General features: G+C 38.8%; 1 protein-coding gene and 2 pseudogenes across 2 annotated transcripts in view; 1 reads left to right on the top strand and 2 right to left on the bottom strand.

Annotated features, from left to right (window-relative positions):
• ITCH (itchy E3 ubiquitin protein ligase) overlaps positions 1 to 15654 on the bottom strand; it is a 118790-nt gene that overhangs the window by 86458 nt on the left and 16678 nt on the right. The window lies entirely within an intron of this gene.
• LOC148756027 (small ribosomal subunit protein eS4, X isoform-like) lies at positions 6903 to 11018 on the top strand (annotated as a pseudogene).
• LOC109448458 (nascent polypeptide-associated complex subunit alpha-like) lies at positions 11071 to 13561 on the bottom strand (annotated as a pseudogene).

The raw sequence follows: 15654 nt of genomic DNA on the forward strand, positions 1-15654 counted from the left end.
TGGTCTTGGCAACAATTTCTTGGCTATTACACCAAAAGCACAAGCAACAAAAGCAAATATAGACAATAGGGACTACATCAAACTACTCTGCAAAAAAAAAAAAAAAAAAAGAGTGAAAAGGAGACCTATAGGAAGGGAGACAATATTTGGAAACCATATACCTGAGAAGGAGTTAATATCCAAAATACACAAGGAACTCCGATAAATCAATAGAAAAAAACAACCACAATTAAGTAAAAAATGGGCAAAGTATTTTAACAGACATTTCTCCAAAGAAGACATATACATATGACCAACAAGTATATGAAAAGATGCTTGACAACATTAATTATCAAGAAAATGCAAATAGGGCGGCCGGTTGGCTCAGTTGGTTAGAGCGCAGTGCTCATTAACACCAAGGTCGCCGGTTCGATTCCCACATGGGCAACCCTCCACAACTAGATTGAAAACAAGAACTTGACTTGGAGCTGATGAGTCCAGGAAAAACACATTGTTCCCCAATATTCCCCAATTTAAAAAAATAAAAAATAAAAAAGCAAATAAAACCCACAATGAGACATCACCTCACACCTGTTAGGATGGCCACTATTCCTTCGCTGCCAAAAAGATAACAAGTGTTGGAAAGAAAGTGGAGAAATTGGAACGCTTATGTACAATGAGTGTATGTCTTATATTGAATATAGATGTAAAAATCATCAACAAAATACTACCAAAGTAAATCCAGCAATAACCTACGACCAAGGGGAATTTATACCAAGAATGCAAAGTTGGATAAATATCCAAAAATCAATTAATGTAACATATCACATCAAGAGAATAGAGAACAAACCACATGATCATCTCAATAGACACATAAAAAGTATGTGACAAAACTCGACACCCCTTAACGATAAAAACACTCAAGGAACTAGGAGAAGAAGGGAACTTCCTTAACTGACAAAGTCATTTATAAAAAATCTACAACTAACATCCTACTTATTAGTGAAACAATGAATGCTTTCCCCCTAAAATCAAGAACAAGACAGGGAATGCCAGCTCTTGCCACTTTTACTTAACATCGTACTGGAGGTTCTAGCCAAGGTAATCGGGAAAGAAAATGAAATAAAAGGCATACAGATTGGAGAGTAAAAAGTAAAGCTATCTCTATTTGAAAAAAAGAATGCATAGAAATGCCTATACATTTATATAGAAGATCCTGTACAAATGTATAGAAAATCATACACAAATGTATAAAAAACCCTAAAGAATCTACTTAAAAACTATTGGGGCCAGCCCGGTGGCTCAGGCAGTTAGAGCTCCATGCTCCTAACTCCGAAGGCTGCCGGTTCGATTCCCACATGGGCCAGTGGGCTCTCAACCACAAGGTTGCCAGTTCGATTCCTCGAGTCCTGCAAGGGATGGTGGGCTGTGCCCCCTGCAACTAGAAATGGCAACTGGACCTGGAGCTGAGCTGCGCCCTCCACAACTAAGATTGAAAGGACAACAACTTGAAGCTGAAAGGCACCCTCCACAACTAAGATTGAAAGGACAACAGCTTGACTTGGAAAAATGGCCTAGAAGTACACACTGTTCCCCAATAAAGTCCTGTTCCCCTTCCCCAATAAAATCTTTATAAAAAACAAAAAACTATTAAACAAGTTCAGCAAGGTTGTATGATATAAAATCAACATACAAAAGCCATTGTATATATATGGTAGAATGAAAAATCTAAAAATGAAATTAAGAAAACAATTCTTTTTACAATAGCATAAAAATAAAAAAACACTTAGAATTAATTCAACAACAAAAAAGCACAAAACTAAAAATTAAAGACTACCTAGATAAATGAAAAGACATTCAATATTCATGGATTAGAAGACTTAACATCATTAAGATGGCAATAGTCCCCAAAATGATCTATAGATTAAATACAATCACTATCAAAATCCCAGCTGCCTTTTTTGCAGAAATTCACAAACTGACCCTAAAATTCACATGGAAATACCAAGGGCCAGGAATAGACAAAACAGTCTTGAAAAAGAAAAATAAAGTTGGAGAACTCACACTTCCCAATTTCAAAACTTACTACAAAGCTACAATGATCAAGACAGTGTGCTACTGGCATAAGGATAGGTATGTAGATTAATGCAATAGAACTGAGTCCAAACATAAACCCAAATATCTATGGCCAAGTGATTTCTGACAAGCAAAAGTGCTAAGACAATTAAATTTTTCAACAAATTGTGCTGAAACAGCTAAATAGTCACATGCAAAAAAAGAATCTGGATCCATATCCAACAACTACAGATAAAAATTAACTCTCAGTAGATCACACACCTAAATATAAGAGCTAAAAATATAAAACTCTTAGAAGAAAATAGGTGTAATTCTGTTACCTTGCATTAGACAATGGTTTCTTAGACATAACACCAAAAGCAAAAGCAACAAAAGAAAAAATAAATTGGATATAAAATAACATTTAAAATTTGTGTGCTTCAAATGTACCAAGAATGTAAGAAACCAAACCACAAAATGGGAGAAAATTCTTCTAATTCATTATGTCTGATAAAAGTATCTGGGATATATAAAGAACTCTTACACCTCAACACAAAAATACAAATGACTGAAAAATTGGGAAAAGATCTACATAGACATTTCTCCAAAGAAGATACACAAATGACCAATAAGCACATGAAAAGATGCTCAACATCATTAGCCATCAGGGACATGCAAATCAAAACCACAATGAGATATCAGTTCACTCCTACTAGGATGGCTATAATAAAAACGACAGATAACAAGTGTTGACAAGGATATGGAGAAATTAGAACCCTCATACAATACGGGTGGGCATGTAAAAAGTTAAACATTGAATTACCTTACGATCCAGCAATTCTACTCCTAGGTATATACCCAAGAAAATGAAAACATGTCTACACAAAAAAATTGAACATAAATGTTCACAGCAGCATTACTCATAATAGCTAGAAAACAGAAACAACCCAAATGTCCATCAACTAATGCATGAATAAACTATAGTATATTCATACAACGGAATATTATTCAGCAGCAAAAAAAAAATGAAGCACTGGTAAATACTATATCAGAGATAAACCTTGAAAATATTATGCTAAGTTAAGAAGCCAATCACAAAGGACCCATATATATGAAATGTCCAGAATAGACTAATCTATAAAGACAGTAAGTAGACTATTGGTTGCGTAGGGCTGAGCAGATGGGAGGATGGGGCACAGGAATTCTTTTTGGGGTAATGTTCTAAAACTGATTACAAGATTGGATATACAACTCTGAATATACTAAAAGACACTGAATTGTACATTTTAAATGGTTATATTGTATGCCATGTGAACTATATCTCAACAAAGCTGTTTAAAACAAAAAAATAATTAGGGAAAAAATTTTATTTTTCTAGACTAAAATATTTTAGTACCAATGGACTCCCACTAGAAGAATTTCTAAAGGATGTACTTCAGGAATAAGGAGAATAATCCTCAAAGGAAGTTCTATAACTCATTAGGTAAATCTAAAAACACAAAACAATGTCTAATTTTGGAATTTAAAAATATAAAGGTAAAATACTGAATAACAGCATTAAAGTCAGGAATGCAGGTAAGCGGAGTTAATTGTTCCAAGACCCCTGCATTGTTCAGGATTGTAACAAGGCAAAGATACTGATTAAACAAAAACAAAAAAGGAAAATAAAATATGTGGGAAAAGACCCACAAAAAGATAATAGCTTACACATACACCTCTGAATCCCCTTTCAAATTCCCTGTAAACTAGTGAAGGAATTTTAAAGATTGAAAAAGTAATAATAGTAAAGATCAGGAAAAATAGGAGAGACAACAACAAGCAAGTAACTTCAGTAAGCTACAAAGCAGGTGGACCAATGCCAGTTGACAGCAACACTCAAGAAAGGTGACTCCTACGTTGGTAATAGAAAAAAGCCAAACACCAAGATGGTTTACTGCAGCATCCTGAAGAGAAGGCACCACATGATTCTGGAAGTAGGGAGTCAACTTGGGACACACAAGCGGGATTGGTTAAAAGGTGCTTACCAAGCTTTTTGATTCCTTAAATCCCCTACTTCACACCAGAAGACTCAGGTTTCTTCCCTCTAAGGAGGGTAAGATAAGAGTATCTTTGGAATGGGAGATGCCAGGCATAGTTGAAGGATGGAGAACAGTATCAAAAACAGGAGAACTGAAAGAACATATGCAAAATGAATGACAAAACTCCCCATCTTCTTTTGCCACTAGGCTCCCAGCCCACTATAGCCCAGACTTAACCAACAAGGCAGGAGATAGGACAATTCTTCTTATACAGTTTCCCAAACAGTCTACCAGACAACCTTACAGTGAGGTTCTTAGTTAACAAGACCTCTCCTACCTCCATGCACAAACAGAGCTCCCAGTCTGATTTTTAGTCTCCCATCCTTAAATATGATAAGGTATCATTAGCAGGCAATGTGAAAGCTCCCAACAGGAACAGTGATGTCAAAGAAAACTTTAAAAAATATAGTAATATCCCCAGGGAGATGGAAGATACTATGTTCATGAAACAAAAACAAGATGCCATAAAAAAACATTTAGGGAAAAGAAGGAACATGAAAACTCTCCCCACCAGGAACAGCCTATACTATGGAGACAGGCTACCCTAATTTGATCAGCTCTTGAGTAATCTGAAACTGCAAGCTCTGTACATAGATTTCAGTTTGTCAGAGCACTGGAAAAGGGATCAACTGATACGTGCTTTGTCAGGTTGACAAAATAACTTGGTTGCCAGAGCTATGATATAATCTTAAATAATCTTGCAGCTTTAAACTACTTTTTGGTCCTTGTGAGGACAAGCTAGCAACATGTCCTTTTTCTGCTGAGACCTTGACTGCACAGTTGAGTGTTCCATTCTTTATTTTCATAAATATCTTTATATTTAAACCCCTATTACCTAAAGAAACCTTGGAATTTGGGAGAGGCTAATTAATATAAATTCCAAATATATTATGGGTACATTCTGAATATGGTCAATGTCACCTAATTAACAGTTTCAATTACAGTATAAAGTAAGGACTATGACTTTCACTTTAGTTATTAGATCACAGAATGTCTTCAAATTGATGCTCTGAAATAAGGGTCTGCAAAATTTTTCTGTAAAGTACCAGAAAGTAAATATTTCACACTTTGTGGGCCATATGATCTCTGTCACAACTACTCAATTGCCATTGTAGTGTGACAGCAGCCATAGACGACACATAAAATGAATAAATGGAATTTATGTTCCAATAAAACTTTATTTACAAAAACAGGCAGAGTTCCACGTTCCTCCCATGGGCCACAGTTTGCTAAATCCTGCTCTCAAGCATTAAAGTGAAAAAACTAGATACTATTTGAGAACACCCTACACAGCTAACAACTGGGAAATATCGAAGAGCCAAAATTCCTCAAGACATCAGAAAACAGCAGTTGGACATGGATAGAAAATATTGTACATGAATTTTTTACATCTTCTTCTTTATCTCCACTACTACTCCCTTCATTTGGCTCTCCTTGCACTATCGGACTAATGTCAACATTTCTCCTTGCCTTACCTCCAATCTGTCCATAGTGTTGTAAAAAGGGTATTTCAGATACACCTCCAATGATCCTCTGTGATGCTGGTTTGCCTATTGTCTTATCTCACCTGCCACTCTCCCATACATATCCCATGTTCCAACCACGCAGAATTACTCACCATACCCCAATATGCCATCTGCTTAATACTTCTATAATTTACTTATCCTGATCCTTCTGTTCAAAATTTGCCCCACTTCTTCCCTAAATTCTCATTCATCTGGTCTTCTCTTATCCTTCAACATTCTGCTCAAGCATCTCATGTGGTAGCTTTCCCAAAACTCCAAAGCAGAAATAATGAATTTCTTCTTCTCATCGACTCTATAGCATATATGCCAGCATACATACCGTATAAGATGGCTTTGGAGTCAGACAGATCTAGATATACACCTCAGCACTGTTACTGTGTAAACTTCAGCAAGTAAATTACTGAATCTTTAAGCCACACTTTCTTCATCCATAAAACAGGGATAATTCAATTGCAATTTTGTTTTAAAGATTGAGATAATACCTGCAAAGTGCTATAGGCAATCTTAAACCTCGGAAGTGTTCAACAGCTGTCGTAAGTGTTCAACAGATTTGCAAATCTGTTTCCTCTTTCAAACTGTTTTCTTGAGGTCAGCGACCATCCATATGTAAATCACTAGAGCCTAACATAGTGTCTGAAGTATATTAATAGTAAGCTCTTAAATATTTTTCAAATCAATCAATAAACACAAAACAGTTATGATACACAAGGTAAATTTTTCTCTAATACCTCAGAAGACCCCGAATTTGGGTATCTTTCTTACTGAGACATTAAAAAGCTTAATAATATCTAAGCACTCACCACTATCCAACATTTCTCCAAATGGGAGCACTAGCCACCTATACAAAAGAGCCTCTACTTGTGAATAAGTGAGGTTACAAATGGTGGGGGTTTGTATTTGTCCTTAAAGTCTTATAATGACAACATAAAAGCAACCAGTGAATACACACTAAACAAAGTTTCCCATCGTAATAGTAAACACCATTTACTATTGGTGTACAAAGATTACAAAGATAAGAAAGGTTTCTGTCCTCCTGGAATTTAAAATGTGAGGGAAAGTCATAACATAAATAATTAGAATTACAGGAAATTGATACCATGCTATTTATATGTACAAGTACCATAAGTAAGGAAATACAGTCTATAGTAATTAATTTTGCTTTGTGGGGAGGGGGAATTCAGAAAAGATGCCACAGGACAGAAGCACTGTGGGTGAAAAAGAGTAGCAAAACAACAGGCGAAGGGCAGCCGGTTAGGTCAGTGGTTAGAGAGCAGTGCTCATAACACAAAGGTCGCTAGTTCGATTCCCACATGGGCCAGTGAGCTGCGCCCTCCACAACTAGATTGAAAACACACTGTTCCCCAATATTCCCCAATTAAAAAAAAAAAAAAGAATAGGGGATTTGCTCAAGTTTGGTCAAACAGGGCACAAAGGGTAAAATAATACAACAGAAAAAGAACTGACTACACAAAATGAATGAACTGGGCACCAAGCCCAAACTCTGCTGTTATAAATCAGGAAAAAAGAAAACTTGTAATTCATAAGCAATGTGAACATCTTCCTAGAAAATCCAAGAGACTACATACTACAATTAATAATAACCTAGAAAACTGGCCAGTATCATGGGCAAAGTGAAAAAAAAACCTTTTAAGTGAAAAAAGCAAAAAAATATTTATCTCAAAAAGCCAAAAATTTTTAGGTAACTATACAAACTTATGAACATAAAATATATTCATAACAGGGCAACACAAAGAGAAAAACAAATAAACCAGGGTTGGCACCCTTGGAATTCAAAAGAGGGCAAGAATATATAAAAAAGAGTTGAGCCTCTTTCTGTGCCCAGTGCAGCCATGGCTCGTGGTCCTAAGAAGCACCCGAAGTGCGTAGCGGCTCCAAAGCACTGGATGCTGGATAAACTGACGGGTATGTTTGCTCCTCATCCATCCACCGTCCCTACAAGCTAAGAGAATTCTCCCTCTCAGCATCTTCCTAAGGAACAGACTGAAGCAAGCCCTAACAGGAGGTGAAGTCAAGAAGATTTGCATGCAGCGGTTCATTAAGATCGATGGCAAAGTCTGAACTGATGTAACCTACCCAGCTGGTTTTACACAAGTCCAGAGAGAACTTCCAACTGATCTACATCAAAGGTCGATTTGCTGTTCATTGCATTACACCCGAGGAGGCCAAGTACAAATTGTACAAAGTGAGAAAGACCTTTGTGGGCACAAAAGAAATCCCACATCTCGTGACCCACGATGCTCGCACCATCCGCTACCCTGAGCCCCTCATCAAGGTGAATGATTCCACCAAAGTGGAGACTGGCAAAATTACTGATTTCATCAAGTTTGACACTGGTAACCTGTGCATGGTGACCGGAGGTGCCTGGGAAGAATCGGTGTGATCACCAACAGAGAGACAGACCCCTGGTTCTTCTGCTGTGGTTCATGTGAAAGATGCCAACGGCAACAGCTTTGCCACCCGGCTCTCGAACATTTTTGTTATTGGCAAAGGCAACAAACCATGCATTTCTCTTCCCTGTGGAAAGGGTATCTGCCTCACCATTGCTGAAGAGAGACACAAGAGACTGGCAGCCAAACAGAGCAGTGGGTGAAATGATCTCCAGGTGACACAATTGGAAGAGCCTTCGACCCCAATTAAAGCTAATACTGCATAATGAAAAAAAAAAAAAAAAAGTTGAACTCTTGGCCTGTTACAAGTCTAGAAGCTGTGGTAGCCAGCCTCCAAAATGGCCCCCAATAATCCTCACCTCCTGATATTCAAACATGTAATTCCCTTCCCACAGTGAAACAGGGTTGGCTTGTATGGTCAATAGAATATGACAGAAGTAACAGTACTGCATCCAAAGCTAGGTCATAAAAGACATTACAACTTTTCTTGATCCCTGCGAATGCTTGTTCTCAAGGAAGCCAGCCACCACACTATGAAGACAGACTATGGAGAGGCCCAGGTGGAAAGGAACTGAAGCCCCCCTTCAAGAGCCAGCACCGATTTGCTAGCCATGAGTGAGCCCCCTCCAGTCCCAGTCAAGACTATAGAGGAATGCAGCCTTGCCTAACAGCTTATACAATCTAAAGAGAGACCCTAACTCAGGACTGCTCAGCCAAGCTGCTCCCAAATTTCTGACCCACAGAACCTGCAGGAGACAATAAATGTTATTTTAAGCCACTAAGTTCGGGAATAATTTATTACACAACAATAGAAAACAAACACTGAAGCCAAGGTATAATTTTGCCTAAATGCTAGGTAAGTAACATCTCTGCTCTAAATTGTATGAACAAGAAAACTCATACTGAAGTACCAACCTACCACGCTTAACACATTGTGGGAAACGAGTAAACTCGTCATATCGCCTCTAGTTGGAACTGGCAAAAATTTTGCAAAGCAAATAAATAGAGACCTCTTTTTAAACTAAAACACTGAAAGTTTCATAGAAAAATATCAACTAGATCGAAAGATATGAATATTTTACGGAAAGTCTAATTTTGGCAAGAAAATGTCAAAAAAGCCCCGCATTACGACGCGATTTGGCGGGAAAATGCCTGCTTACAAAGTGTTAAGATCTATCCTGAAGTTTTTACAATTCAAATAGGTGTAGACACTTATCTTACATTCAGTAATGATTTATTTTTTAAAGACAAACTAAAGGATAGGATGAATTATGGGAGTGTGACCATTTAATTTTTTATCCAAGCTGGGACATTTTTTTACCATGAACAGGAACATGATGGGATGCTGGGTCAGCAGAAATAAACCAGAACCATATTAGGCAAACTATAACAAATGGGCACCCTACTCACGGGTGATAAGTATACTAATTTAAACTGCCAAAATAAGGTGGTATAAAAGAGAGAAAGTATTCAATTCAGGAGGCTGCTATAAACCACAAACATTATAATAACAAAAAATAAGAGTTGAATAATCATGTGCTGGTAATTGTTTTAAAGAATTCTACATGTAGTAACTCACTTAATACTATCTTCCTAAAGTGGCTGCCAAAAATGTATGCCCACATCCTATTCCCTGAAACCTATGAATGAGACTTTATTTGAAAAAGGACCTTTAGATATAATTAAGAATCTCAAGATAAGATCATCCTGAATTATTTAGGTGGGCCTTAAATCCAATGACAATTGTCCCTATTAGAGACATGCAGAGGGGAGAAGAGAAGGCCATGTGAAGCCAGCAGACACTGGAATTATGCAGCCAGAAGCCAAGAAACACCTGGAACCACCAGAAGTTGGAAAGGCAAGGAAAAATTCTCCCTTAGACTTTTCGGAGGAAATGTGGCCATTCTGACACCTTGATCTTGGACTTCTGGCCTCTAGAACTATGAGAAAATAAGTAAATAAGCTTGTTATTTTAACTCACCAAGCTTGGAGTGATTTATTACAGCAGCCACAGGAAATTAACACACTCCTGTGAGGCAGATACTAGTATCCATTTACCAATAATGAAACAGGCACTGAAACGCTAAGTAATCTAGTAAACCAGAGGATTTGGTGATAAGGATCAAAAGTATTACCATGTAATAAAAAATAGGGTTGGAAAATAGTATTTGGAGGCTGATCATGGCGACTGAGAGGTTTCCCTCCAAAACAGAAATTTAGCTGAGCTTAATAAATGAAGAAGCAATAAAAGAATAATCATTTTGTAACTTCTAATGCAATAGTTGAGCCAGGTAAGAATCATCAAGATGTTGGCCTTCTAAAATAACGTCCACAAACTATTTGACACTCACTCCTCCCTTCCAAAGATGGAACCTAATATGCTGCCTCTTGAATGTAAGCCAGATTGCGTGGCTCTCTTCTAATGAATAAAGTACAAGGTCTGACAACTAAGTTCACGAACTCATCCTAGAAAAACTGCTACATAACTCATTGCTGACTATCACTAAGGTCACCTTTGAAGTACTCCCTTTGGGAAGCTATGCACCGATGCCAGCACCTAGTCCACCCTTCAAAGCAACTTTGGAACTCTTTCTGGAATGGCCATCGGAGCTGTCCTCGTACTACCCTTGATGCCCTGAATGTCATCCAAATGTCTTCCTTTCAATATTTCCTTTATCTTCGGGTAAAGAACGAAGTCATTGGGGGCCAGATCAGGTGAGTAGGGAGGGTGTTCCAATACAGTGATTTGTTTACTGGCTCAAAACTGCCCCAGACAGTGCTGTGGGAGCTGGTGCATTGTCGTGATGCAAGAGCCAGGAGTTGTTGGTGAAAAGTTCAGGTAGTCTAACTTTTTCATGCAGCCTTTTCAGCACTTCCAAATAGTAAACTTTGTGAACTGTTTGTCCAGTTGGTACAAATTCATAACGAATAATCCCGCTCATACCAAAAAAATCCGATAACAAATTCGCGAACTTAATTTTCAGACCTTGTATAGACTCCTTCTACTGAAATAGAATAGAGCCATATGAACCAGCAATTCTACTTCTTCGTATACACCCAAAAGTATTGAAGGCAGGGTCTCGAAGAAGTATCTGTACTCCCATGTTCACAGCAGCATTATTCACACCTAGAGTAGTCAAAATTAGAGACAGAAAGTAGAATGGTGGTTACCAAGGGCTCATGGGAGGCAGAAATAGGGAGTTACTGTTTAATGGATATAGTTCCTCTTTTGCAAAATGAAGAGTTCTGGGGATGGATGGTGGTAATGACTGCACAACGATATGAATGTACTTAATACCACTGAACCATACAGTTAAACATGGTTTTGATGGTAAATTTAATTGTTACGCGTGTTGCACCACAATTTTAATTTTTTTTCACAAGAAGCCTAACTTTATTAATGATAGAAACAGTGCAAATTTCAAACCAAGCTGCAGTTAGCCTTTTGAAACACCAAAAAAAGGTTCTCCTTTTTAAGATGGTTACATCAATTCCTAATAGCATCTACAATATCATTACTGTTGCTCAGATTGCCTTTGCTCTCGACACATTTGCTTGTGACATGACCAATTCTATGTCCTTAACTTCCACACCTGTTTTCATCCTATTCCTCTTTGCTCTCCTCTTATACTTTGGAGTCTGTGTTTTCTTGAATGTTTGAGACAGCTTCACCTTGAACTCTGAATTTCTCAGCAGCTGCTAGCTGTGCTTGCTGAGATAAATCCTCAATCTTTGCTTCCCTGAAAACTATGTAGGTATCTGAAGCTGCGCTCTTGTAGACATCTGGTTTTGTGATAATAAAGAGGACATTCTTAGATTTCCAGATAATGACCCTAACAACCCCTATGACCTCTTCAAGACCCAGTTTGGACATAGCCTTCCATGCCTTGTTTTGCTTTATTGACAGGTTCTTCATTGATTTCAGCTGCTGCGGCCAGCTGGACTTGTCGTGTGGTTGCCTGCGTGGAATCTCTCTCTTTTTTTTTTTTAATTTATTGGGGTGACAATTGTTAGCAAAATTACATACATTTCAGGTGTACAATTCTGTATTACATCATCTATAAATCCCATTGTGTGTTCACCACCCAGAGTCAGTTCTCCTTCCATCACCATATATTTGATCCCCCTGTGGGGACAGAGCCCCAGAAAGTAGTTTACAGGCTCTCGGCCTCACATGGAAAGGTGCTGGCTTGGGTGGTGGATGGCCGTCGGCTGTGGCTGATTGGCCGTTGGCTGTGGCCGGTTAGCCGACTGGCCACTGGTATAACTGCTGCTGCTACGGAGGAGAGCCGAGGACTGCCAAGGACTGCCGAGGACTGCCGAGGATTGCCGAGGAGAGCGGGAGAGTAGAGGAAGAGTCGAGGAGAGTGGAGGAGAGTCGGTTGGTCGGTTGGCGGAAAGGCGGACAGCAGGTGGCGCGTCCGGTGGGTCCAGCCTCCAGTGAGACCATAGTGGTATGACTTCCCTACCTATGGCTCCGTGGGTGTTCCTTTTTGGCCTCACCATATCCTGTGTTCTTGTGTGGGGAGCGGGAGCAGAGACCCTGCAGGCTGCCCTGCCTGAAAACTGGCACAGCGAGCAGGGTCTCCCGCACGACACTCCCTTACCTTCATCTCCCACCCCCCACCTCCCTTACCCTCTGGTAACCACTAAACTATTGTCTGTGTCTATGAATTTTTGTTTCTCATTTGTTTGTCTTGTTATTTTGTTGTTTTTGGTTTATACACCACATATCAGTGAAATCATATGGTTCTCTGCTTTTTCTGTCTGACACCTGTGTGGAATCTTGTTCCTCGAGCTCTGGTACTGATTCATCACTGTCAGATTCTGTTCCAGACCCTGTCTCAGCCTGGGGCTGTGGCAACTACTGCTTTGTAGCAAGGACGGTTTCTGTGGCTTCACCGGGCATTTTATGCGGGAAACGAGGAACCAAGATGGCAACAGAGAAGAGCTGCACCACATTTTTTTTAAAAAAAGGCAATGCCACTTGCTCTCGTGGGTTACTTGCTCTGAGGGAAGCAGGATGCTAATTTGTGAGGAAACTCCAACAGCCCTCTAAAGAGGTTTACGAGGCCTCCTGCCAATAGGCAGCACCAACCTGCCAGCCACATGAATGAGATATTTCAGAAGTTGATTCTCCAGCCCCAGTCAAGCCATCAAATGACTGCAGCCTTAGCAAACATTGACTGTAACCTCATGAGACCCAAAGTCAGAACCATCCAGCTAAGCCACTTTTGAATTTCCAACCCACAGAAGATAAGGATAAAAAAATATTTGTTGTTTTAAGCAGCTAAATTTTGGGGTAAATTGTTATGCACTAATGGATAACTAGTACAATATTAAAACCATTGGATTAAAGGTTACTGGACAATAAGATACTTATATGGTCTCAAAGGAGTACTTAGTATTTTACTTACTAATTACAAAGGGGAAAATATACTATTATAGTGGAGAGATCTGACAGCATCACGTTAACCAAGTAAAAAGACTTTCTAATGCCATTAACGTGACAATTACCCTGCAATTAATATGCCTCCCAATATAATGAAAAAAATAAGTATACAATATCACCTAGACTAGAACTCTTGCCCAAAAAAATGTTTAACCTGAATCTAATAATAAAACAATTATATTCAAAATGCATGACACTCTACAAGTCAACTTACCTGGACTCTTTAGAATGTTAACATACTGAAAAACTAAAAAGGCAAGAGGACTGTTCTAGATCAAGATACTGAAGAGACAGAACGACAAAATGCGTGAACCTTGATTAGATCCTAGATCTCGGGATGAAACCATAAAAGACTTTTGGGAACAACTGGGGAAATATGAATATTAGTTAATAATGTGGGATTATGATTAATTTTCTTAGAAGTGGTAACATACTATTGTGGTTATATAGGAAAATATCCTTTTTCTTGGGAGAAGTACTGCAAAAGTGTTTATGGGTGAAATATCATGATGGTGGAAACTTACTTTCTCATGGTTCAGCAAAATTAAAAGTATACCTATCTAGAGAAAGAAAGTAAATGTGGCAAAATCTTATTAACTGGTCAATCTAGGCAAAGTGTTTACAGGTATTCACTATACTATTCTTTCAACTTTTCTGTAGATTTGATTTTTTTTTCAAAATAAAGAACTGGACACACACACACCCCAACACACACACACAGAACCCTATGACAATGGGATACCATGACACTTCTATTAGAATGGCTAAAACAAGAAAATACTAACAACACCAAAGGTTAGCAAAGACACAAACATTTTCATATATTGCTGGTTGGAATACAAAATGGTATAGCCAATCTAGAAAACATTTTGCCCAGTTCTTATAAAATTCAACACATTTACTATATGACCCAACAATCCCATTCCTAGGTATTTACCTTAGAGCAGACGTTCTCCATCAGAGGCTATTTTGTCCTCTGGGACTTTTTTTTACAAGTGGGGGCGGGTGGATGCTACTGCTATCTAGTGAGTAGAAGCCCGGGATGCTGCTAAACATCCTAAAATGCACAGAACAGCCTTCCGCAACAAAGAATTATCCAGCCCAACATGTCATCGTGCCAAGATTGAAAACCCTGACTAGAGAAATAAAAACTTTATACACACATAAAATCTGTACAGGAATGTTTATAGTGGCTCTATTGATAACCACCAAAAATGTAAAAACCCAGTGTTTCTCAACAGGTAAATCAATAAACCGTGGTACATTCATATACTGGAATACTTCTCAGTAATAGAAAGCAACAAACTACGAATACATGCAACATGGTTGAATCTCTAAGGCATCAGGCTGAGTGAAACGCAGTCCCAAAAGATTATATATGTTATCATTCCACTTATGTGAGTTTCCAAAAAGGATGGAGAATAAATCTAAATCTGTCAGTGATTAAGAGTAAAGGGTGGGTATTACTACAAAAATGAAGTACAAGGGAGGTTTTTGGTATAACAGAACTCTCTGTTATACCTGGTTGTGTTGTTAGTTACAAGAATCTATATATGTATTAAAATTCAGGGGGCTGGCCCGGTGGCTCAGCGGTTAGAGCTCCATGCTCCTAACTCCAAAGGCTGCCGGTTCAATTCCCACATGGGCCAGTAGGCTCTCAACCACAAGGTTGCCAGTTCAATTCCTCGAGTCCTGGAAGGGATGGTGGGCAGCGCCCCCTGCAACTAAAATTGAACACGGCACCTTGAGCTGAGCTGCCACTGAGCTCCCAGATGGCTCATTTGGTTGGAGCACGTCCTCTGAACCACAAGGTTACCGGTTTCGACTCCCGCAAGGGATGGTGGTCTGTGCCCCCTGCAACTAGCAACTGCAACTGGACCTGGAGCTGAGCTGCACCCTCCACAACTAAGACTGAAAGGACAACAACTTGAAGCTGAACGGCACCCTCCACAACTAAGATTGAAAGGACAACAACTTGACTTGGAAAAAAGTCCTAGAAGTACACACTGTTCCCCAATAAAGTCCTGTTCCCCTTCCCCAATAAAATCTTAAAAAAAAAAAATTTCATACAATTGTAAACCAAAAAAACAGCCAATTTTACTGTGCAATTTTTAAAGTAACATTTGAAACATTTTTTTAAAAGGCTACATACCCTA

This window comes from Rhinolophus sinicus, chromosome 13 (assembly GCF_057876585.1).
Source record: "Rhinolophus sinicus isolate RSI-liver-muscle chromosome 13, RSI-T2T, whole genome shotgun sequence".
Lineage (NCBI taxonomy): Eukaryota > Metazoa > Chordata > Mammalia > Chiroptera > Rhinolophidae > Rhinolophus > Rhinolophus sinicus.